This window comes from Elgaria multicarinata, chromosome 6 (assembly GCF_023053635.1).
Source record: "Elgaria multicarinata webbii isolate HBS135686 ecotype San Diego chromosome 6, rElgMul1.1.pri, whole genome shotgun sequence".
NCBI classification, from domain to species: Eukaryota; Metazoa; Chordata; class Lepidosauria; order Squamata; family Anguidae; genus Elgaria; species Elgaria multicarinata.
In genome coordinates, this window is record NC_086176.1 from 120,315,302 (window position 1) to 120,337,030 (window position 21,729).

Sequence of the window (21,729 nt, forward strand, 5' to 3'; positions counted from 1 at the left end):
GGAGCAGCAGCAGCTTTTTACAGCCCCTGAGACCTGGATCTCCATGGTCTTGTTGAGTCTGATCCTGCTGAGCTGTGTGATCCCCAAAGGTTTTCTGGGGCGGAGAAGCCCCCTTTCCTTCCAGCCCCCTTTGTAGAGAGCAGTTGGGTTGCATGACTCTTTGGTGCGTCTGCCGTGCCCTTTGCATCACAGCTCCGTGGCTAATATTATTTTGGGAGGGGAAGGAAGCCTGCCTGCTGAGCAAACAAAAGCCAGTGAGTGTGAAAATACGAGCTGGTGACACACTGCATCCTCTTTCAGTCACAGCACAGGGAAGTTGGGGGAAAGGAGTGGGCCCAAAGGAGAGCATCCGGCCAGGAAGCGCTGAGCCCCATGGAGCAGCTGGCCAGTCAGTGCCCGAGGTCCGTATTGATCCTGGAAGGAGTGAGGATGGGGTGGAAGATGTCCTTGGCACTGCTAGCGCTGCTACTGCCGCCCGTCATTTAGGCAGCGCTGTTGTTTTTTTAAAATCTTGCAAAACATTGAACAGTGAACATTAAAAAGTATGCAAAATTTAAAACCATCAAAATATATAAAAACAACAGTATAAAACAACAGTATCCATTTAATCAACAACAGTTCTGGGGTCCATTAAAAACAAACAAACTTAGCATATGTTGTTCAATGCTGTTAAATGCCTGGGAGAAGAGAAAAGTCTTGACCTGGCGCCTGAAAGATAACAATGTTGGCGCCAGGCGAGCCTCATCATGGAGATCATTCCATAATTGGGGGGCCACCACTGAAAAGGCCCTCTCCCTTGTTGCCATCCTCCGAGCTTCCCTCGGAGTAGGCACTCGGAGGAGGACCTTAGATGTGGAGCGCAGTGCACAAGTAGGTTCATGTTGGGAGAGGCGTTCCATCAGGTATTGCGGCCCCAAGCCTTATAGGTTAAAACCAGCACCTTGAATCGGGCTCAGAAATGTATAGGCAGCCAATGCTAGTGGGTCAGAAACGGATTACAATGTACTGGAAGGGGGTTGAATGACAGGTTACTCATCAGTCATCAAGAAGTCTGGTGTTCAGTAGAGCCCTGAAGATGGATCAAACCAAATGTCCATCCGGTCTGCCAGGTGCCTCTGGAAAGGCGCGTAGCAACAGGCCCCTCCTTCTCTCCAGTGGCTGCTGGTATTCATGGCGCCTTTGATCCTGGAGGTTATATGTGGCCACCATGACAAGTAGCCACTGATGGGGCTCACCGAATGGTGTGGACTTCCAGATCTATTTGCTATTTGTCAGGAATCAGATTAAAGAGGTTTTTTCCCCCATGTGGGCGTTTTGTGACTTGTACAACAGTGATTTTTAGCCGTCCTGTATTTGAGCCCCTTCTATTAAAATTATACTGTTCTAATTTTGTAGCTTACTTCAAATGTTCAGTTGGCCGTAGCTTCTGGTGTGCTTCATCTTTTGGGTTTTCGCTCTTGTGGGTCAGGCTCCTTTTTCATTGGCCATGTGGGCCCGTGGGGCAGCAGGGGTGGGGGCTGGATAACTCGGGGGGCTGCTTTTCCTGTGTTCGCTGCTGTGTGAGGAAGAGGGGGGCAGGGAAAACGGTACCTGCTTTCCCGGAGCACTGTCAACACTCCCAGCAGTGCTGCAGCCATCTGGACAAGCCTCACGTTTCCAAAGCAAAGCAACAGCTTCCCTTCAGCATCTCCTGCTTCCCCCCAAGTTGCATCGGGGCCCCTCTTTCCACTCCCGGCCCCCCTCCCATGCACCGCAGGAGACGGAGAAGCCAGCAGCCCCCCGCCCCACCCGCGGCCCGCCTCGCACAAGGCTCCCCTTTTATTCTTTCCCCAGCCCGCGCTTCGCCTCCCGCTCCCTCCCTCACTTCTGCACCTTCGCCATCTGGGTTTGATAGAATGCACACACAATTCCACCCAGCACAGATTATTTTCCTCCATTGGTTTTTAAATATGTTTTCTGTCACTCTAATTGGCTGGGGCTGAAGCCCAGCCAAGGCAAACGCACCTGAGGGAGGCTTGTTTTACAGCTCCCCGCACAAGGGCCAGCCAGGAACGTGGCCTCTCGTACCATTTCGGGGCAAGCGGGGAGGGAGCGCAGAGAGTTTGGCTCTGGTTCTGCTGACTGGGCAGGGAGGGGAAGGGTTTTGCCAGCAGCCCGTGGCCAGCTGTGCCCCAGGAAGGCCGCTGCGTGCTGCAGCCGGGGGCGAAGGCTGTGGAGGAACGGGGCTGGGTGGTGCTCAGGGCTCCCTTAACCCACTTTGCACTGCATTCTTGTGAAGCGGCCCGGAGTGCAGACACGTCCAGGGGAGGCTGCCAGGCACGTGGCGCACGGGCTGCCCAGGAAAGAAGGGGTCGGCCTCCAAGTTTTTGATACTTTGTGGGGGGGCAGCTTGACCTCTGGAGACTTCCGCTCAGCCCTGCCATCCGCTCAGCCCTTCCATGCTGGCTGCTTCCCCCAGCTGCTGCTCTGTCAGGGTCCTCACCCTTGCAAGCCTTTCAGGAGAGATTCATGCAAACCGTCTGTTCATGTGTTGAACTCAAGCCGGGTTGATTTCCTCCCCTCCCCAGATGGTTAACTTTTATTTATTTATTTATTTATTTAATTAATTACATTTTTATACCACCCAATAGCTGAAGCTCTCTGGGCGGTTCACAAAAATTAAAACCATAATAAAACAACCAACAGGTTAAAAGCACAAATACAAAAGTTTTAACGTTTTCAAGTGGTCTTCTGAATGGTTCGATGTGTCCCAAGGAATGACTCCCCATCCTGAATAATATTCAAAAAGTGGCTTGGAGTGACTGAGGGGAGACATGATAGCTCTCTTCAAATACTTCAAAGGTTGTCACACAGAGGAGGGCCAGGGTCTCTTCTCGATCCTCCCAGAGTGCAGCACACAGAATAACGGGTTCAAGTTACAGGAAGTCAGATTCCGGCGGGACATCAGGAAAAACTTCCTGACTGTTAGAGCAGTACGACAATGGAATCAGTTACCTAGGGAGGTTGTGGGCTCTCCCACACTAGAGGCCTTCAAGAGGCAGCTGGACAACCATCTGTCAGGGATGCTTTAGGGTGGATTCCTGCATTGAGCGGGGGTTGGACTCGATGGCCTTGTAGGCCCCCTCCAACTCTGCTATTCTATGATTCTATGAGCTCTTCGGAGAACCTAAGAAGAGCCCTGAAGATGGCTCATTCTAAAGGCTTGCATTGTCCAGCCTCTGCTTTCCCACGGTTGTCAGCCACATGCCCCAATGGAAGGCCCAGAAGCAGGAGTAGAACAACGAGACCCCTCCCCTGCTGCCATTTTAAATGCCCACAGTGACCTAGTTATTGCATCACTCCAGGGCATTCTGGGAAATACTCGAGGGCATTCTGGGAAATGTTAATGTTGGCTTACAGATTCAGGGGTGGGTTTTTTTCAAGGCATGGGGTGTCAGGTGTGAGTTCAGCTAGGTGATAAACCTCCTCATCTCTGCTGGCTGAGAAATGGGTGGGTGAGGGGAAGGGAGTGTTTGTGTGTGCACATGTATGTTTTGTGTGCCTGCATCCCCTGACCCAGCACCACATGTGGCCTTTCAGCCAAAAAAAATTGCCCAGCCTGTGTAATCCTTTTCGCTCCAGATTTCCTCATACCACTCGCCCTCCGTGTGATGGCAGCCCTGGGAAGGATGTGTTGTTACGCCCCGCCTCCCCCACGGTGCGAGTATCAGGCCGACATTTTTATTCCGGTATTGCCAGGCCTGCCTGGAGTTGTTGCCATGGAAACGGGTTGTTGGGCATTTCCATCGTGGGACTCATGCCTGCTTAGCCTTTGTGGGCAGCTTGGTCCCAGGGTCAAGGGAAGAGGTGCTGGAGCTTCATGGTTTCTCTGGAGACCCCCCACTGATAGGTCAACAGGGATGGAGGCCTCCCTTTCTCACCTGTTTGGCACCTGAGCACCATCTTGACCTTACAAAAAACAGAAGAACCGGAGCAAGACGGCACGCAGCCACCTGCGGTCTTTTCATTGGGTGGTTTCTAACATCCCTCCTAAACCTGCTAGCTTCCCAGGACGGCCTGTTGGGGATTCATACAGGTTGCCGTGTGGAATCGTTTAACCAGACGCCTGCTGGCGCCCAATAAGCTGTGTAGAGGACCTTTTCCAACATTGCCTTTACTCCTGAGTCTGAGCTTCTTTCCTGAAAGGCAAAGAGGCCAGCTCAGCAGAAATGCTGTTCCTGTCCTCAGAACTGCAATCCGTTTTTCATCTTTGTCAGCACCTCCCAGGATCTTAGGGATGCTTCTTCCCCACACTATAGAAAGCAAATTGTCTCCCACTTGTGTGCATTTAATGCTCCCATAATCGCTGTGTCATGTTGACTCCCGTGTCTTACAGCTAACAAAGCAGACTGTCCTATATTAAAGCCAATTCCACCGCAGCCCAATTAAGTGCACAACCCTATGCATGATATGACGGAAAAGAGAGTCCTACAACTCCCTGCAATCCCCTCTGCATAGGATTGGGCCCTAAGTCTTTAGAGACGCATTATTTGGGTAGCAAATCCTAAATACCTGCCGCTGCAGAACGAGACTCTTTCCCTGTGATTCTGTTTCCGACAAGAGTTGCTGTGGAGACGCCCACCACATGGTTACTTTTCTTTTTCCTAAAGCTTTTAAAACTTGATTTTGTTCTGACTTTATACTGCTAGTTTTACCCTACCCTGTGCCTGTTTGGTGCATTCTCTTCCCCTCCTTATTGTTTTATTATGATTTTATTAGAATGTAAGCCTATGCGGCAGGGTCTTGCTATTTACTGTTTTACTCTGTACAGTACCATGTACATTGATGGTGCTATATAAATAAATAAATAATAATAATAATAATAATAATAATAATAATAATAATAATGGTTTGGCAAGGTCAGACTTGAGCAGAAAGTGATTTTTGGCTGGGGACGGAGTGGGTCGTGCTTGGCCACCCTCCTCCTGCATTTCCCAGGCCTGCTCCGAGTTAAGAGTGTGGCGGACTTTGACTCCCTTTTCCTCAAGAGTTAAGAGGTTAACAGGTCCTTCTCTCCCGCCCAGGTGGCAGGCTGGCTCCACGGCCCCTGACCTCTCAGGGTGGCTGTTCATGCTGAAGTTCAGGTGCACAAGAATCACTAGGAGGCAAAAGAAAGGGGGGTGGCTTTGTTCTGGAAGTGAGTCTTGTTTTGCGCTGCCATGATGCAGCGTTCCCATCCCAGCGAGGGAAGGAACACAGGAACGGTGAGCTGCTTGCTTTGCAGCTCGCCTGCTGGCTGACCCATGCGCCTCCGTGCTTGGAGGGGGGTTCAGGGCTATGCCCTACCCTGGGCCAGAAGGCTTTCAGATACAAGGCACAACTATTTTGCTTGCTCCAGCAGGACAGAATCATGCCGCTGTGGTTTTTGAAGAGGGAAGGGCAGCCACAACGGGTGGACTGCGGTTGCAGAGGTCCGCGTGTGGTGGAGCGGGTCTTCTGAGGTCCTGTGGGGGGACGACGACTTTGGCCTCTTCCAGTTAGTGCCAGGAGGGGGGGACGGAGTAGCAGCAGGATCAGGGCCCCTCCCAACTTAGTGGAGTGCCTCAGCAGGGGTCCCAAAAAGCATCACATCTGTCCCCTTGCGCTGAGACAGGGTGCCCTTTGCGACTTGGAGCAAACCTCTTTCTTGAGAGCTTCCAAGGAAGTTAATCCTGTTGCCCTGTTGTGGAGACTGAGTGTGCAGCGTAGTTTACTTTATTTTTAATGGATTTTTAAACCTCCTTTCAGCCTACGTTACATAACGTGGTGACTAAGCGAGGGGGCCATCCATGCAGGAGCCGCCGTTCCCACGCAGCCCACAGGGGCACCAGATGGAGGAGAATCTCCCCTCTGCCACAAACTCACGTGGTGGTCTTCAGGAAGCCATCCTCGCTCCGCCTCAGCCCCTACACCTCACCTGCAGGGTGGAGCTAACGGCACTGATCCGTCTTGCAGGGCTGTTTGGAGCGATTAAAACAACATAATAAGCGCCTAGACTTAATAAAGCGCTGTATGCATGCTATTATTATGTGTTGCTGCTGACCACGTCCTCAGTGGACAAGGAAGACAAACGTTCCCTGTCTCTTCTCTGAGTCCCTTTTAACTATATCAGAACAGTCGCTACGTGCTCCCTCCCTCTTCTCTTCACTGTCCAGTTCTCTCGCTTTCTACACAGGGTTTCTTAGCAGCCCTCAGTCGTCTTTGCGACGTCTCTTCCCAGTCCGTCTCAATCTGCCAATATCCTGCTTGCACTACAGTGTTCTGAAATGAATGCCAGACTCAAGGTGGATGTTTTCGTTGCTTCTAGAAAGGGCCTGTTTACTCCCAACTCTTCCAAATGATGCTTTTACTGGAGCCATTGTAAATCATGTTGGCCGTATTTGCTGCAGCATCATAATGCTGGCTCAAGTTCATTTCATTCTCCAGAAGAACGCCACCCCGTGCCTCTCCCCCACTTTAGGGGCGATCAGCTGTCCTACATCATGTGTCTCATAGCAGTGCCCGGGACCTCACGTGCAGCCGCTGCGTTTCATTATGGTACAGTGCGCATGCGTGCATACATGTCATAAGGACGTGTAGTACTTGGGATAATGGCGGATTCTGGAGAGCGGGAGGAAACGTGGGAGCCGTGGGAAGTGAAGGGGAAAGGCGGCGGTTTGGCGGGGCCGGTGGGAGGCTTTTCTTGGTCTGATGTGGGCATATGGCCTGCCAGTGAGCAAGCAGGAGCTTACTTCTAATGCATGCTGCTGCCCGGCCTGTATGATGCCCATTGCACCATCGAGAAAGGTGCTCAAATGCAGTTCAGGCACAAGTGGCAACTTGCCATGGAGTGCGACCACGCCGCCTCGATCCTGCTCACCAGAAACTGAGCAGGGCTTCACAACCGTGCCGAGCACCTTTGCCCAAATCTTCGCGGCCTCCCTTGACTGCATGCCTCTCCCCGCTGGTGTCCAGACCAGCATAGGTTCCCTGTGGGCTGGCCAGTGGGCCTGCCCTGGCCACGCTGCTCTGGCCTGCCGGCCCGCCTGCGTTTGTTCCGCCCCGGGAGAGCCCTCTCTGCCAGGAACGAGCCCAGTCCTGGGTTGTGTGCTTCGTATCTGCAGCCTGAAATCGAATCCAGGCCCCCTGCTCTCCCACCCCCTTCCCCAGCCGCGGAGTTTTTACGAGCGCTTTGCTTTTGACATTATTTTTAGGAATTTCTCCAGCCTGTGGCCGGGGCTCGAGGGAGGAGGGGAGGGGAGGGGAGGGGAGGGGAGGGGGAACGGTTTTCCTTTCCTCCCAAGCAGGCAGGCAGGCAGGCAGGAGCCGCTGGCTGCTTTGGCTGCTTTTCTGCTCGTTAACAGAGCAGGGGCTGTTCGGTTGGCGCCTGCCAGAGCCTCAGGTTACCGGTGCGTGAGGGGCTCTGGTTGGGTGCAGTGGGGCGGCCAAAGGGAGGGTGCGGGCCGGGGGCTGGGGGGGGCAGAGATGGTGGGGGATTCGGTGGGTGTGTCCTCGAATCTCCAGCCGCAGCCAGCATTAAGAATAGCCCCCCTTCCTTTCTTTGCCTTTTTTTCTCCCAGAGTTTCTGTGATCTGGCAGCTGCAAGGCCATGGGGAACAGCAGAGGCAGGAGCCGCGGCAGCAGCAGCAGGACTTGAAGGTAAGTTGCCGGGGGCATGCGCCCGGGTTCTCGCGTGTGGCGGCATCGTCCTGAACGATCAGGGAAGGAGGGAGCCTGCGGGCGGGCGTCCGTGGGTCCGGGAGCCACGGTGCTGCCCTGTGGCAGCGTGCGCACGTTGCCGGAGGGGACGTCCCGCAGTTCGGAACTGGCACATGCACCGCTGTTGTTAGAACTGGGTGCCTCTTCCGAACGTGTTCGCGCCGGCGGGGCGTCCCCTCGGTAGACTCTTTCGGAATGCCAAGCTGTGGGTCCCGGAGGGATGCGTGGCGGTGTTCTGCAGGCAGCCCAGCATATCTGAGTCATGCTCCACTGAGTCACAACTCCTCGACCCCTTGAGTCAGTGGGGTTGCTCCACATGGTGGACTCCTGTGTACCTGAGTCAGAGTGTTGGTAAACGTGAGCTCAGTCCAAAGAGTGTGGCCGCGTAGTGTAATGTACGCAGCTCTTTGCATTGCGTGTTTCCCTTGCATGACAAGGGTCGTTACAACTCCAGCTGTTTACTGTTCATTTGCTTATTTACTTAATGTAGCTGTGTCCCACCTCTTAGGGTAGAACCTGTACAAGATGGTTTATAGCAGTTCTGGGCTCCACAATTCAAGAAGGACGCAGACAAGCTGGAGCATGTTCAGAGGAGGGCAACCAGGATGATCAGGGGTCTGGAAACAAAGCCCTATGAAGAGAGACTGAAAGAACTGGGCATGTTTAGCCTGGAGAAGAGAAGGCTGAGGGGAGACATGAGAGCACTCTTCAAATACTTGAAAGGTTGTCACACAGAGGAGGGCCAGGATCTCTTCTCGATCCTCCGAGAGTGCAGGACACGAAATAACGGGCTCAAGTTAAAGGAAGTCAGATTCCGGCTGGACATCAGGAAAAACTTCCTGACTGTTAGAGCAGTACGACAATGGAATCAGTTACCTAGGGAGGTTGTGGGCTCTCCCACACTAGAGGCATTCAAGAGGCAGCTGGACAACCATCTGTCAGGGATGCTGTAGGGTGGATTCCTGCATTGAGCAGGGGGTTGGTCTTGATGGCCTTAGAGACCCCTTCCAACTCTTCTATTCTGTGACTCTATAAGTAAAACAATAAAATATTGAAAACGCTACTAGTTTGATACTTTAGTACTGCCCTATTGCTACTGGAAAGGTTTGTTTCCAAATGTATTACTGAATTTATAACTGGTGAAATGTAACTCCGATAAGCTGTGGCAGTGATGGTGGAATGCAACTTCAGTGTTTTCCCTTTACGATTTGTAGGAGTTACTCTAAACTCGCCCTCTGAGTTCCTCTAGACCTGTTCTGGTAAAACGAAGCCAGACCTGTTAGTAGCGACAGTAGCAGATGGTATCTCACCCAAATCTCCAAGGTCAAGCAGAAGCAACCTTTTAATAGCAATACAAACCACATGGGTGTGTAGAGATATTTACGGTGTGTTCTCTGCATCCATGGAATGCTCTCCCTTTGAGATTTATCAAAGTCCACCGTCATTATCTTTTCAAAATGTTGTAAGATCTGGGCCTCTGGATAAGCAGAGAAAAGGTTGGGGCTGGAAGATTAAGAGACCAATTCAATCTGTAATCTGTTTAGTTAGATTTTCAAACATATGCTTTGGGTGTTTTATCTGTTAGCTGCCCTGAGTCTCCAGGATGGAGTCAGCTATACCCTCAACTGATTAAATTACTACTCTTTTTATTAGACGTTTATTAACCCGGTAGGCTATTTTCAGTTCATTTTTGATTGTTCAGTCGCTGTGGTGTCAGTGAGTCAGAGGGAAAAGGCTCCTGGCTTTGCCTTGACCTATCTCTGGCTTTGTAACCTCTGTAGCCCTGGCTTTACCTTGCACTTACTGGCGCTATTCCAGCTCCGCTGCTTTGCAGTTCAAGAGAAACAGCGAGGGTATGTTTAGCCTGGAGAAGAGGGCAGATATGATTGTCACCTTGAAATATCTGAGAGGCTGCCCTGCACAACACGGAATCATAGAATCATAGAATAGCAGAGTTGGAAGGGGCCTACAAGGCCATCGAGTCCAACCCCCCGCTCAATACAGGAATCCACCCTAAAGCATCCCTGACAGATGGTTGTCCAGCTGCCTCTTGAAGGCCTCTAGTGTGGGAGAGCCCACCACCTCCCTAGGTAACTGGTTCCATTGTCGTACTGCTACGGAGCAGATATGTCCAGTGCTCTTCAACATTTTTATTAATGATTTGGACAATGAGGTGCAGGGAACACTTATCAAATTTGCAGATGACACAAAATTGGGTGGGATAGCTAATACCTTGGAAGACAGAAACAAACTTCAAAGTGATCTTGATAGGCTGGAGTGCTGGGCTGAAAACAACAGGATGAAATTTAATGGGGATAAATGCCAAGTTCTACATTTAGGAAATAGAAACCAAAGGCACAGTTACAAGATGGGGGATACTTGGCTCAGCAATACTACAAAAGAGAAGGATCTTGGGATTGTTGTAGATCGCAAGCTGAATATGAGCCAACAGTGCGATATGGCTGCAAGAAAGGCAAATGCTATTTTGAGCTGCATTAATAGAAGTATAGCTTCCAAATCCCGTGAGGTCCTGGTTCCTCTCGATTCGGCCCTGGTTAGGCCTCATCTAGAGTATTGCATCCAGTTCTGGGCTCCACAATTCAAGAAGGATGCAGACAAGCTGGAACGTGTTCAGAGGAGGGCAACCAGGATGATCAGGGGTCTGGAAACAAAGCCCTATGAAGAGAGACTGAAAGAACTGGGCATGTTTAGCCTGGAGAAGAGAAGATTGAGGGGAGACATGAGAGCACTCTTCAAAGACTTAAAAGGTTGTCACACAGAGGAGGGCCAAGATCTCTTCTCGATCCTCCCAGAGTGCAGGACACGGAATAATGGGCTTAAGTTAAAGGAAGCCAGATTCCAGCTGGACATCAGGAAAAACTTCCTGACTGTTTGAGCAGTACGACAATGGAATCAGTTACCTAGGGAGGTTGTGGGCTCTCCCACACTAGAGGCCTTCAAGAGGCAGCTGGACAACCCTCTGTCAGGGATGCTTTGGGGTGGATTCCTGCATTGAGCAGGGGGTTGGACTCGATGGCCTTGTAGGCCCCTTCCAACTCTGCTATTCTGATTCTATGATTCTATGTCCTCTGTTGCTCCATTGGGCAGGATGAGAACCAAGGAGTAGAAATGGCAAGGGAGCAGATTTTGGCTGAACATTAGGAAAATTTAACCGTGAGAGCTGTTCAGCAGTGGAACAGACCCTGCCTCGGGAGGTGGTGGGCTCTTCCCTGCTGGAGGTATATAAGCAGAGGCTTGGTGGCCGTCTGCCAAGGATGCTGAAGATTCCTGTGTTGAGGGTTGGTCTAGATAACCTCTAAGGCCCCTTCCAAATCTGCAATTATATGAGCATGGGATTGTATAGCAACTGAGATAAGCTGTGTCATTCTGGATTCAGCAAGGCCATTGGCTGGGAATTATGGGACTTGCAGTCCAACACATCTGGAGGGCATCAGGTCAGGGAAGGCTGATACAGAGGTTCCCCCCACCACTACCTGCTCTCAGATCCATGGCACTGGGCTGAACGTGGGACCTTTTGCTGGCAAAGAAAGTGTCCCTGTATCATTGTGGGCCCATTCTCTCCAGGGGTAAAGGGTTAAAAGGTTCCCAGGAGAGAATGGCCAGAGGGTGACGCCCGCCTGGAGCTCTTTGCCTTTATTCCGAGATATGTGCAGCCTAGCTGTGACTACTCAGTCCTGTCAGGAATGCATTCTGCACATGCTCAGGGGCAAGCCTTCGAACATTATCATGTATTTTAGAGCATTCCAAATGGGTGCGCCATGGCAGAAGGCTTGTGAGCTGCAGTGTAGGGAAAAGCCAGAGGGCTGGAGTTTTCAAATATGGATTTCAGCGTAGGAATCAAATTCCATTTTAATGAGGTTTTATGTTGTCCCTTTCCATTTTACTGCCTTTCCTGAGCCTTTGAAACAGGGCAGACAATAAATGCGTCGTCCAGCTCCCCCAGAGCACTCCAAAGTTACCACCGGAAGACCCAGGGCCATCCAGTGCTCGTTGGGGCAATGCCATGTTAGGAAGCAAAGCGAACCGGTCCCACAGTCCGGGCCGCGCTGGGGCCAGCCGGGGGTGGCAGAGCCGCTGAGCTTCATGGGTAGGGAGCTTTGGGCGGTAGTTCAGAGCAGGAGCCCAAGCCTTGAGGGCAGAAGATGCCAGGTTGGAACTCGGCGTCCTCCGCTGAAAAGGGGTCTCAGAGACGAGGGAAAGGGCTGGAAAGACCCCTTGCCAATAGCTTCAGTGCAGCCAAAAGCAAAGAGTTTTGTCCTGAAGCTCAGTTGGGGAAGGAAGGTGAGTTGAAATATCGCTAGCGGAGATTTGGTACCAATATCGATCCCCATTTTAAAATTCATTTTCACTCTGAGGGAGAAGCCATGTTCACTTGACCAAATGGGACGGTGTTTAGAAGGGGCAGGGGTGATGGATTGCAGGGCCAGGGGCCACCCCTTTGCCCCAGGAATTTAGTGGTCCTTCTGCAGGAACGAGCCTATGTACGTTTTGACTTATAAAGCCTTGCACAGTCCGGGACCAGAATCTCTGATGGAGCACATCTGCCCAGATGAACGTACTCTGAGGCTAGAGGCTGAATACCAATGGAGCAGGCTATTGTGGACCCCCCCAGAGACGTGGGGAGTGTTCGTGCTCTAGGGTGGATTCCTGCTTTGAGCTGGGGGTTGGACTCGATGGCCTTAGAGGCCCCTTCCAACTCTACTATTCTATGATTCTGTGTGGCTAGCTACTGGTGAAAATGGCATAGTGGGCTAGGAAGACCTTCTTAGACACATCAGTGTGTGCCATACGTTTGCCAGAAAAGTGCTTGTTCTCACCTGGGTCCAGGTCAATCCAAATTCAAGTATCTGCAATTTCGTGTTCGTTACTTGTCCTGAAGCGAAGTCGGGGAAGGAAGGTGAATTGAAGTATCGCTAGCGGAGATCTGGTGCCACTATCCATCCCCGTTATAAAACGTTGGTTGTTGTCACAGGCACAACAGCCGGCTTGACAATGTGGCTTCCTTGGGACACCCAACTGTTTTGGATTAAACCCTATATAGACTGAATAGATGCTGTGGGGCGGAATGGCTTAAGTGGGAATTTCTGAAGAGTTCAGATTGTTTTCAGTTTCCATTCTGAACTCAGTGCAGTCATGTTGGTTTGGGTAGCTTAAAAACGGAGGACTCCTGGTTGGGCAAGGGGTGATTTTGGATTCAGGGAATGATAATGGAACTTTTCTGGGGGGCAGTCTAGAAAATTTCCCTCATCATTCCCTGAATTCAAATTCAGCCCTTGCCCAACCCAGTAAGGTCCTGGAGGTTTAAATTACTCAAACCAAAATTACTGAACGGAGTTCTGAAATGGGGAGGGTCGGAGCTTGTTTCCTTGCATGTAGCTCTTCGTTCACTGTTTTGCCCTCGTGTTCATAGACCCTTGGAGGTGTTCCTTGAGACTCTGAGGCAATCTTTGCCAACCTTGGGCTCTCCAGATGTGCTGGGAAGCAGGTTGGGGAAAGACGTTGAGCGTGCATCTCCACAGCACAGGCTTAAAATTGGTCAAACTCTCTTCCCAGGGAATGCCTTGAACCAAAGCTCTTGGTTGGAGGCTAGGGATCTCTCACGTAGGGATCTCACCAACTAAAGTTCCCAGGATTCTTTGGGGAAACCCATGTGGTATAAGGTGGCAAAAAATGGACATTGAGTTTCGTAATGCAGAAATGACCTGAGAACACGGGGGTAACGTGTGTGTGTGTGCGTGCGTGTGTGTGTGTGTGCCCTGGAATTCTCTGATGGAGCATCTAAGGACACTTTTGGAAGTGATGCTAAAAAAGCTTTTCGGTCTGAAAAGTGTGAAATTGGTTAATGAGGTGTAAGAAGTAGAAGAAAGCCATTTTAAAAATAGAATGCATATGCTAGTTGATGAAGGTTTGTTTTTCACTCGAATTACAGTTGTAAGAAATGGGGGATGGGTGGAAATCATAGAATCATAGAATAGCAGAGTTGGAAGGGGCCTACAAGGCCATCGAATCCAACCCCCTGCTCAATGCAGGAATCCACCCTAAAGCATCCCTGACAGATGGTTGTCCAGCTGCCTCTTGAAGGCCTCTAGTGTGGGAGAGCCCACAACCTCCCTAGGTCACTGGTTCCATTGTCGCACTGCTCTAACAGTCAGGAAACTTTTCCTGATGTCCAGCTGGAATCTGGCTTCCTTTAACTTGAGCCCATTATTCCGTGTCCTGCGCTCTGGGAGGATCGAGAAGAGATCCTGGCCCTCCTCTGTGTGACAACCTTTTAAGGATTTGAAGAGTGCTATCATGTCTCCCCTCCATCTTCTCTTCTCCAGGCTAAACATGCCCAGTTCTTTCAGTCTCTCTTCATAGGGCTTTGTTTCCAGACCCCTGATCATCCTGGTTGCCCTCCTCTGAACACGCCCCAGCTTGTCTGCATCCTTTCACATGCAAGTCAAATAACTGACTTGCATGTGAAAAAGGGCCAAGGCAGTGTTGTTCGAGCTCTTTTCCTGGGAAGCTTTGGGGATCATCCGTGAGAAGATCACTAACAGAGGACAAACCTTCCTGAAAGGCGGCTTGCCCACCGCCGCGGATCCTCCTCTCCAACGCGCAAACGCAGCGCTGGGTGTGTTCCTGGACATGCTCTCGGTTCACGCAGAGCAACACTGACGCCCAGCAAGGTTGGCTGTCACCCCGCGTGAACGCCCTAGAATGCTTCCCAGAATCCACCGCAACAAACAGTGGTCCCTCAGCAGACACGTCAACTTGAAAAGGGTTCCCGAAACAAGAAAGATTGCAACCCGCCGGAATATGGCAGAGATGTTGAAATCAATGGCATTTTGCTCCAGTGTTTTCAGTATTGTTGTCCTCTGCCAGTATGAAATGGGGCCGCAAAAATTCGAAAATGTTTTCAAAGAAATTTGAACTCTTAATGAGAAATGCAGACAGGCCTCGTGGGAGAGAGGCGTAGGGCTGGATTGCAGGGCTGCAAAGCTACGCTGTTCTTTCTGTGTGGATTTAAAGCACATGTGTCAAGAAGCTTTGGAGTGCTGTGCACCACAGCGCTTTGCCGGCCTGCGTGTGGCAGGCGCTGTGTGTTTCGCCATGCATTGCTTTCCCACCAGCCAGTTGTACCTCTGGCTGCCAGTTTGCATGAGCCTTTTCTGACCTTGCAGCTAAGTGGGCTTGGGTGGGTAGAGCAGCTGTAGAGCATCTAGTAAATTCATTTTATTTATTTATTTATTTATTTATTTATTTATTTATTTGCAATATTTATATACCGCTCCCCATTCAAAATTTTGGAGCGGTGTACAAGATAAAATACAATAAAAACAGAATGCAACACCTTAAAATAGATTTTTAAAAGAAGCAAAATGAAAAGGGAACCGTGAACCGTGGCTGGTTATTAACGAAAGGCTTCCTGGAATAATGACATTTTCAGGAGGCCACGAAAGGAATACAAAGTTGGTGCCTGCCTGACCTCCAGAGGCAGGAAGTTCCATAGGAAGGGGTTTTCACCCTGAGGGAGAAACCATGCTGACCTGACCAAGTGGGACAGTGTTTAGAGGGGGCAGGGGTGATGGATTGTAGGGTCAGGGGCCACCCCTTTGCCCAAAGGAATTTAGTGGGCCTTCTGCAGGGACGAGCCTACATACGTTTTGACCTATAAAGCCTTGCACAGTCCAGGACCAGAATCCCCGATGGAGCACCTCTCCCCAGATGAACGTACTCTGAGGCTAGAGGTTGAATACCAACAGAGCAGGCTATTGTGGACCCCCCAGAGACATGTGGCTGACTACTGGTGAAAATGGCATAGTGTGCTAAGAAGACCCTCTTAGATGCGTTAATGTGTGCTATACGTTTGCCAGAAAGGTGCTGGTTCTCACCTGGGTCCAGGCCAATCCAAGTTCAAGTGTCTGCAATTTCGTGTTCGTTACTTGACATGACTTTGTGTTGTGTTGGATCAGAATTTAAACACCTTCTTTGCGGAAATTCTCCACGTTTGCAATTTCTGATTTCTATCAGAAGCAGTTTGCAGATTGTGAACTAACCTTGTGACAACTGTGCCAAGATCCTCAAAGGATGGGAGCGTGTGCCCTTATGTTCTTCAGCAGGAGCACAAGAGGTTTTTAGTGGGATGGCTGGATTTCTTCTTTAAAGGCCCTGCTTATTGCACAGTTCCTTTGCCGAGGCAATTTCAGAGTACTGTGCCTGGTGCAATAAAACGGGTGAGAGATGGCCACTGTCAAAGACGGAGCCAGGATTCTCAGCTGACAGGCACAGGTGCGGGCATCTCGGTCTTTGTAGCAACTGGCTGGTTCCCCAGGCATGCTCCTGGCTCCAGATATTCAAATGTGACCCATCTTGCAGCAACGCGCGGGATTGTTTTCTAGCTCTCTTGTATCACCGTAGCTGCTTGGATATGGCTTTCGTAAACAACAGAGGAGGCAGTAAATCCATGTTCGGATTTGCGGTGCTTTAGGCTGTAGCAGGGCGGGGTCGGGGGGTGGGTGGACTCATGTGGCAGGATGCTCCTCAACGGAACAACGTACCTATGCACAGAAAATTAGCACATCAGCGGGGGAGAAAGCTAAGCCAGGATCCTTTTTCCTGACAGCTAGTTTTCCATGTGTAGGGAATGTATTTGTGTGGAGGAAAATTCAGTCTTGCATGGACTCTCACCTGCAGTATGAAGGATGCACGGACTTCTCCTAAGTTTACCCCTTCTTTGTGAGGACGAGGGCTCAGCCACGTCTTGGACTGTGTGCTCCCTAGGGTGCAGCAAGGCACAAAATCCTGGGCCTTGGGGACTTTTTGTCTGCCCCCTTTCCCCCCTGTCAAAATGTTAGTGTAGGAAACACAGTTGGAGGCCCAGTCCGGCAACCTGCCTGCCACGTACAGCATGAAGTCGCTCTCCGTCTCTGGCTAACAAGCGGTCCTTTGTTGGTCAGGGACGGCTGCACCCTGAGCTACAGCAGGCAGGCGGGCTCCAAGGCGCGGGGCACAGGGCCAGGGAGGGTTCAGAGCCATTAGAGCTTGGATGCATGGGGGGGGAGCGGGGAGGCAGGCATCTGCCCTGCTTCGCAGGAGGGTGAGCACAGCTGCGGAAGGGTAATGGATGTTTTAAACCTCAGCAGTTCACACCTCATTAACAAATTAAGGTGTTACCCTTCCTCCAACCCCCCCACCACCACCGATATCCAAGAGTTGTATCCTGGCTCTATAGGGAGGGGGCCTTTCACACAAGACCAATTTCCTCTGTGGAAGTCCGTCCCACACAAGCAACAGCATGAGGGGCATGGGTTCAAAGAGTGCTTTTTGCCACATGGAAATGACTTTGCCTTGTGTGACGTGTTGCCTGGGGCGGGGAGACAATCCCCCACGGCTTTGCTTTGATTCATTTAGGGTAGAAATCCCAACACCTGTTCAGACAGAAGAAAACGTCATGCATGCTGACTGGGGAATGCTGAAAGTTGTGGGGCTTTTTTCTGTCTTAAAAAGGCATAGGGCTGCATCCTTACTTGTTTTAATTCCTGGCTCAAAACATGCACGTGAAAACCGTTGCTCTAGGAAGCTTTGCCACAAGCATCCGTTCATATACTGAGACATGGTCCTTTTGACCCTGCATCCTGTCTTCAGCAGCGGCCAGTCCACAAGCTGGGCAACGTGACACGAAAGCCACAAACGTCTGTGTCCTCAGCGTCTGATACTCGCAGGTACACTGCCTCTGAACAGGGAGGCTCTGCTTAGCTTCTCCAGCTAATCAGCCTGGATCAATTTGTCCTCTACGAATTTGCCCAACCCTTTTAAAATGCCAGTTAAGCTCCTGGTTGCCACAGTATCTTAACGCAGTGAATTCAGCAAGTTCACTGTGGTTTGTGCAAAGGGCTGCTTGGGCCTGCTGCAAATGTGCTTCCGTGGGAAGTCGCCATTCCTAGGCTTGTTGTGATTAAGAGCGCCTCTGCAAGGGTTGATGTGAAGAAGGAAGAGAAATCAGGGCACGCTCTCAGCGATTGATAGCCATTAAGGTTGGCGCTGCAGAGCACGTCGGCACAAGGCATGAGCGTCCTCAGCGTGAGGCAGCAGGAGCGATGAACAGCCGGCCCTGAAGCCGGCGCTGCGCGTCCTCCCAGAGCAAACCCTCCTCCCGTTGTCCCGAAATGCCGCCTTCCCTGGGGACACCCATCCTCCGCCAAAGGCCCCCGGGGCCCAGAGCTGCCTACCGGGCCTTTTGCGGGGGCGGCTCTCCGCTCAATCCGTTCAGCCCCAGGAGCCAAACCCAGTCTGTCTCCCGGCAATCCAAGCACCTCCACAGAGCGCTCAGCTTTTTCTCTGGCAAGAGAGGGCGGGATAGAATTTCTCCTGGAGAAACCGCAGCTTGAAATATGGCAGTCCAGAAAGAGCCTGACGGGGACGTGGTGCACAGTCCTCCACCACCACCACCCAAACCCTTTGGAACAGGCTGCTCTCAACCCTCGCTGTAGCAGCTTGGGCTTTGCTCAACCACTAATGATGGGTGCCAGTTAATGGGCCAGCCGGGCTGGCTGGGAATCCCTGCTTGTTCGAGTGGGGGGCTGATAGCGGGGCTCTGGCGGGGAGTGGGGCTTCAGAGAGAGAGAGTGGGGAGGAGGCAGCCCTTCGCCTTGTTTCACTTCATCTCTTTAAATGACTTGTGCTGTTTTTTCCAATCGTTCAAAGTGGTTTACATCAACGTTATTTTTTGTACGAACCCCACATTAAAACAGAAGCAACACCAAAAACAACATCAGCTCAAGCCTTTGCAGCCAGCTGCCTGGCAAGTCGCAGCTCTGAGCTGCTGCAAGGATGCGTTCGTGGCTTATGGGGGACTGATGCCACTGTAGGACTAGCCCGGTGGAGTGTTTATGGGTCCCCTTCCCCCCACACACACACACAACCTAACCCACAGGACTGTTGTGAGGATAAAATGGAGAGGAAGAGGGCCATGTAGGCCACCTTGCATTCCTTGCAGGAAGAAAAAAAGTGAAATATATGTGTAATCATAAATACATAAATATGAAGCTACCTTACACTGAGCCAGACCATTGGACCATCTTGTCCAGCTGTTGGCAACTCTGGCAGGCTGTGGCTCTCTAGGGTTTCAGAAACCCCTATGGCAGCCTTCCTCAACCTGGGGCGCTCCAGATGTGTTGACTACAACTCCCAGAATGCCCCAGCGGGGCATCCTGGGAGATGCAGTCCAACACATCTGGAGCACCCCAGGTTGAGGAAGGCTGCCCTGTGGGGAAATACCTCGGACCTTGAACATGTAAAGCATGTGCTCTACCACTGAACTATGATTCTTCCTCTAACCATCTCCTCTGACCATGAATTTGAAAGTAGATAAGGAATTTAAAAGCCTTTTTCCTCTAACAATACCACCAGAGCTCTCCAGAATGCCTATACAGCAAGCGCAAGTGACGTTATTTAAACATATTAGAATATGCTTACTTTTTATTGACCAAGTCAAACAAACTATCATTAAACATTTGGCATGTAAGACAATGGAACGATTATTAAAATGAAAAGACACACCCCTGCTCAAACCATGCATTTCCATGTCAACCGAAAATACGGAGGCACCGTCCTTCTCCAGCCCAGAAAGGGCTTCCTTAGCTGGAGATCCCTCTTGCTCACTGAAGAAGGAATGAGCACAGAAGGATGCCGTTGGCTGGGTTTTACATGGAGCATCTGCTGAGCATTTTGCTCTGTTTTGCCTTTACAGAGCCGCTAGGAGTAGAAAACACATAAAACGTTGGTCCGAATCAAATGGTTAAAACCGACATTTCTGCACATGAAAGTTGCAGTTAAAATAACTGGCTGCATTTTTAGTTGGTGTAACATTTCATTTTAGTTCTGGTTCTCCCATCAGAGTGTTTTCCCTGGGGCAGTCTGTGTTGTGGAGTAAAAATGTATGACCTCTCTGGGCAGGAGCGAATGGCCCCCAGTTTCCCCGCCGTTGCTGGGCCCCAGTCCTCAGAAGAGGTGACAGTAGTAAGAGAATGCCTCTGGGAACGTGCGAAGTTGGTTCCTTCCCCCACCCACTGCGTACAGCTGGCCCCTCGGACCCTTTTGGGGGGGACTTGGAGCCAGCCGCCCGAGGCAGGCACTCACGCAGCTCAGCGTCTCTCTTGTTTGGGCATTTGGCCCTTGTCCTGGGCAGGAACCTGGAAAAGGCCCACTGGAAACTGGAGCTGCAACTTGGCCTCTCTTTCCCCCCTTGCTCTGTTCTGTTCTGGAAAGCCTGCCCAAGCCCCGGGGCTGCTGCACAATTACAACTCAATGCAATTAAAAAACCCTATAAAACACCAGCATGGAAACAGTCAATGGGCTTAAAGAACCGTCCATTTGTTGTGCTTGGCAGGATTAATTTTATAGACCCATCATGGCAAGAGGCACCTTCAGTCCACCCCAGGCTTGGTGAGCTGGTGGGGAGAAGGGATTGGATCCTGGGCCAACGTAGGACTGTGCCAAATATTCTCTCTAAAACATTCTGAGGGCAGAATGGGGGGCCTCGGGGGCAAAATGTTCCTTAATAAATCCCTGAAATCTGCTTTTCCCTTGCTGCTCTTCACGACAGTTACGTTTTCCCCTCTGAGCACTGCTTTGCACATTTCCCTCCCTCTTCCCAGAATGATCCCAGCCAATCAGGCATTGCACAGTTAATGTCATGATGTCATAAGCCTACATAGACCATCATATCTGCTAAGCGACGATGTCATGAAGCTACTTCAGAGGAAGGGCAATGCATTCTCCCTTTACTATGCACTAGAGATGTGAAGGCCTGGGGGGGGGAACGGAAAATTTGGGGAAATACCCATTCCCCCCTCCCCCGTTTTTTCTGAAGTCTTCTTTGGGGGGTTTCCCCTCAAAAATGGAAAAAAAATTAAAAAAGAAAAAGAAAAAATTGATTATGGAATGTTTTATTTTAGCATGATGAATAAAATGTTTAAGACAAGGAGTTCAGATATTTCCTTCTCCAAATGATTTCTAAAAATGATGTACAGTATCAGATTATTACAATTTCTGTCCACCGAGGACAAGCAAGTCCTAGGTTGCAAACTGAGAGTACAACTCTCAAATGCAAGAGCAAGATGCATTTCGGCCTCTATGGGGCAGCACTGCCACTGAAGCAGGGGCTGAAACTGATACTGACGCTATCAGTCAGGAAATGAGTCTGATTAAATTTCATGCATAGACACTGAATCTTGGTCTGTCCCCCCCAGCCCTTTTCTCAGTTCTTTTTATGGGAATGGGGGCTTTATGTCTGCTTGACACTGTGGAGGACTGGCAGAGACATAAATAATTGTCTTGTTTTTTTGTGTGTGTTTTTTTGGGGTTTTTTGCCTGCTCCTCATAAACTGGCAAAACCAATGAGGTTCCTTACAGTTCAGGTGTTCCTTATAGTTCAGGAGCTTGTAGCTCCATTTGTTACAAAAAAAATTAAAAAGTAAATTCAATTTGTAATAATTGCTTGAATACACTGTACTTTTAATATGCCAAATGTAATAATTTTATTCCAAAGCAACTTGGACATAATTACATTTTATGGTCCTAGAGTAACAAAGTGACTATCAATCTGTAAAAGGTGCTAATATTGCAATTTTTGCAATTTTTCCAAACATTTCCATTTTTTCCCGGGGGGGGGGGGGGAATGGGGAAAAAACAGTTTTTTTCCATGGCTTCAAAATTTCCAGAAATCTTACATCTCTACTCTGCACCATGTGGCCAATCGTATTGGCTGCATGTTGGAGTCACAAAGCCAGTTCAGAGTAAGGGACAATGCTTCCTGCCCCTATGCGGAATGGATGGATACTTTACCCTTGCTTGCAACACGCCTGGAAAATTGCGTGAAGGGGCGTGTGCACTTTCTTTAGCAGGTGAAAGCTTGAATGAAAATCCTCCCCCTTTTGGCTCCGCTTTAGGGCACAACCTCTGCTGAGATGCAGATCTGCCTGGCATGAGGGCATTCAGCTGTGGCCA

The 21,729-nt window shown here is 50.4% G+C and overlaps 1 protein-coding gene across 2 annotated transcripts in view; it reads left to right on the forward strand.

Annotated features, from left to right (window-relative positions):
* The first annotated feature begins 7,278 nt into the window (after positions 1–7,278).
* IL11RA (interleukin 11 receptor subunit alpha) overlaps positions 7,279–21,729 on the forward strand; it is a 65,849-nt gene continuing 51,398 nt past the window's right edge. For both annotated transcript variants that reach the window (XM_063128372.1, XM_063128373.1), the window contains exons 1-2: positions 7,279–7,406; positions 7,578–7,656. The gene's annotated coding sequence lies outside the window, so the exon portion shown is untranslated. The remainder of the gene's footprint in view (positions 7,407–7,577; positions 7,657–21,729) is intronic.